This window comes from Orycteropus afer, unplaced genomic scaffold, assembly GCF_000298275.1.
Source record: "Orycteropus afer afer isolate SDZICR_OR568_19922 unplaced genomic scaffold, OryAfe1.0 scaffold00292, whole genome shotgun sequence".
Taxonomy (NCBI): Eukaryota; Metazoa; Chordata; class Mammalia; order Tubulidentata; family Orycteropodidae; genus Orycteropus; species Orycteropus afer.
The window spans coordinates 249,022-252,396 of record NW_006921879.1 but is presented as its reverse complement, the minus strand read 5'-3'; the positions used below and the strand labels follow the sequence as shown (position 1 = coordinate 252,396).

Sequence of the window (3,375 nt, the reverse complement as noted above, 5' to 3'; positions counted from 1 at the left end):
ATATGGAAACCCACCCACTGCCATTAAGTTGACTCCTGATTGTAGCAAACCTATAGACAGAGTAGAAATATCCCATTGGCTTTCCAAGGCTATAAATCTTTGTGGGAGGATATAACCTCATCTTTCTTCCATGGAGTCGATGGTGGGTTTGAATTGCCCACCTTTGGGTTTGCAGCCCAGTGCCTTAGCCACTGTACCACCGAGAGCTCTTATTCTAGGTAAAGAGTATACATTAAATTTCTAATTCTTGTTTTGGGTGCTCTCTGACTTATCACTTAGTATTTAGTAAAGCTATTAGTCAGGTTCTTTAAGATTCTTTGAGCAAAATCATGTAGCATTCTTTGGAGGTACAGTGGAATGGTCACACTTGCAAAGTTGGACTTATCTCAAATACAAATCTTCTCTTTCAGCCAGTAACTATTAGTGGTGAAGAATTTGTTGACAGGGTTAATTTTCAAACAAGTCTATGACCTATGCTACATCCTTATATGTTGATTCAACTCCAAATTACAGAGTAGACTTATGCTGACTATTGGAAACTGAATTATTTATGTCAGGTTCAATTTCATAAGACAATTATATTTCTTGAAAAAACCCTATTGTGTAGTGATCAATACTTCACATTATAATTGGCTTTATTATAATAATTTCCTAATCAAAATTATTTAATTCCATAGAAAAAATGATACTAATGTTCTATTAAAACGTGCTGTGACAGAACTTAGTTAACAATGACTTCTTATTTAAGTTTTTCAGTGCTGAAGACTTTCCTTAGGGCAGCTTTCATCTCCTTGTTCCTGAGGCTATAAATTAAAGGATTGCAGAGGGGTGTAATCACAGAATAAAATAAGGTAACAATTTTTTGTACTTCCACTGAATATCTGGATCCAGGGCTAACATACATCACCATAATGGAGCCAAAAAACAAGACCACCACAGCCAGATGAGAAGCACAAGTGGAAAAGGCCTTGTGTTTGCTGGCTGCTGAGGGCATTCGTAGCACAGCCAGAATCACCAGCACATAGGAGCAAAGGATGAAGAGAAAGGTGCCAATCATGAAGATGGCATTGAACGTAGAGTAAACGAGCTGTGTGGTGGTGTCTTCAGAACAGGACAGTATCATCAATGGGACAGGATCACACATAAAATGGTTGATGATATTTGGGCCACAGTAGGGCAATTGTGAAATGAGAACAACTGGGGTTAGGAAAAAGATAAATCCACAAGACCATCCAAAGATGGCCAGGCCGGTGTATAGGTCTTTAGTCATGATGCGTGGATAATGGGCAGATGGCAAGATACCTGTCAAAGGCCATGATACTAAGGTAGAAAGCCTCATCACACCCGAAAGAAAAGAAGAAGTAGAACTGTGCAAAACAGCTAACAAAGGAGATGGATTTGCTTGTGGAGAGGAAGTTGGTCAACATGTTAGGGACGGTTGTGGTGACATAACATATTTCTAGAGAAGAGAAATTCCCCAAGAATATGTACATAGGGGTGTGAAGACGCTGGTCCCACCGCACAGCACAGACAATGGCTGTGTTCCCCATCAGGATCAGCATGTATGTGACTGAGAAGAGCCCGAAGTAGAGGAGCTGCATTTCTGGGCTTGAGGGAAAGCCCAGGAGGATGAAGTGGCTCACGGAGCTGGTGGTGTCTCTCTTGGATGCATTCATTAGTCTGGAAGAGGAGGAGGTGACTCTGGCTATTGAACTTTAATGTTCATTCTCCCTGAAAACACCAAGTTCTTTACTGCTTATTTGATAAATTAATAAGCTACTTAACTGATCTTTACAATCTGTTCCACAAGAATATTATTTCATTTTAATAAGGTACTAATAAAAAGGAAACAAAAGACATAATTTGATGCAAACATTGAACAAAGCCAAGATACTGGATTGAACCTAAGAAGAATCACCAAATTGCAAACTTTATGATTCTAATAAGTCATTTAGCCTTTGCAGGCAGTCCTAGCCCATTAATGTATGTAAATTTACCCTCAATTTGAAATGAGTGAACCAACTCTGTACTCCCAACAAATTCTTCACACTCACCTCACTTGCTGCATGTGCAGCTTTTAAAACATTGAAAAGGCTTTGAGCATTTTCTTGCACTAAAATAAGGCTAAATAAGAACCAGATACAACTGTTCTGACTTACCTACAAATTCAACAAAGACTCTAAGACACAATTAGGAGCAGATCTCATTGGTAACCCCTGTATTTGTGAATGTCCTCAAGTGTTTAATATGCTGAGAATAGTACTAGAAATCAGTGTTTATGAAAGTTCTTTGTAAAGAATTGTGGAAAACCAATTTACTATAATTAGTAATAATGACCATAATAAGAAAGCAAGGCCTACTCACATTGAGACATTTTTAAAGGCTCCATCTCACTGTGGTGCAATGAAGGAGCACAGGAACTATTCATCTGCTTCCAGACTCCCTGCTTGCTCACGTGTTGTGAAGTGATGATTACAAGGTCCTCTCTGGTTGGTTGGTTTGTTTGTTTATCATACCCAACACATGTTTTGTGTATAAGAAATGCTTTCTCTCTATCCAGTCTGCTGGATTCAGCTCCACAGCTTCACAGCACTGGGAAGTATCCCATAACTTTGGGACCTAAAATTCTCTGGTAAATGTTGATACACTTCTTTATGAGTGTGCGAACTAGATATGCCACTTGGGCAGCTCACCTTTGGGAGAGCACCTGGTCTGCATAGCTGCACTGCTGAATGTGAGTAGACTTGGACAATTCTGATGCCAAAAATAATTACCAAACTCACTGCTGTCGAGTCAATTCGTCTCCTTGTGACCTCTCCTTGGATTTCCGAGGCAGTATCTCAACGGAATTAGATTGCCCAGTCTTCCTTCCAAGGAGAGGCTGGTATGTTTGAACTTCCACTTGTCTGGTTAGCAGTCAAATGTCTTAGGCACTGTGTTGCCAGAGCTCCCAGTTGTAATGTAGGTAAGTTTTTTTTTTTTTTTTTTTAAATTGTGATTTGGGTGAAGATTTACAGAGCAAATTCACTTTCCATATAGCAGTTCACATATACTTTGTCTCATGACATTGACCACAGTTTACCACAATGCAACAGCTCCCCTCCCACTTCCTCCCCATAGTTACCTCTTCCCTGTGTCCATCCCTCCATGGACTCCTGCCCCCTGAGCTGTCTCCCTGTGCATAAGCAGCCCTTCTTTCTCCCTTGATTGTTCTCTCCAAGGAGAGTAATGTAGATAAGTTTTATTTTGATTTTTTTTAAATTTGTGTATGTATGCTTTTCCCTATGACTTTCTTCACAGCTAGCTGTTTCTACACAGGGCCTTTTTTCTCCCTTTTAAACATACCTATGACACTTTTAAAAATAATCATCCTAG

General features: G+C 39.6%; 1 pseudogene; it reads right to left on the bottom strand.

Moving 5' to 3' along the window:
• Nucleotides 1-739: 739 nt before the first annotated feature.
• LOC103205804 lies at nt 740-1,676 on the bottom strand (annotated as a pseudogene).
• Nucleotides 1,677-3,375: the final 1,699 nt, after the last annotated feature.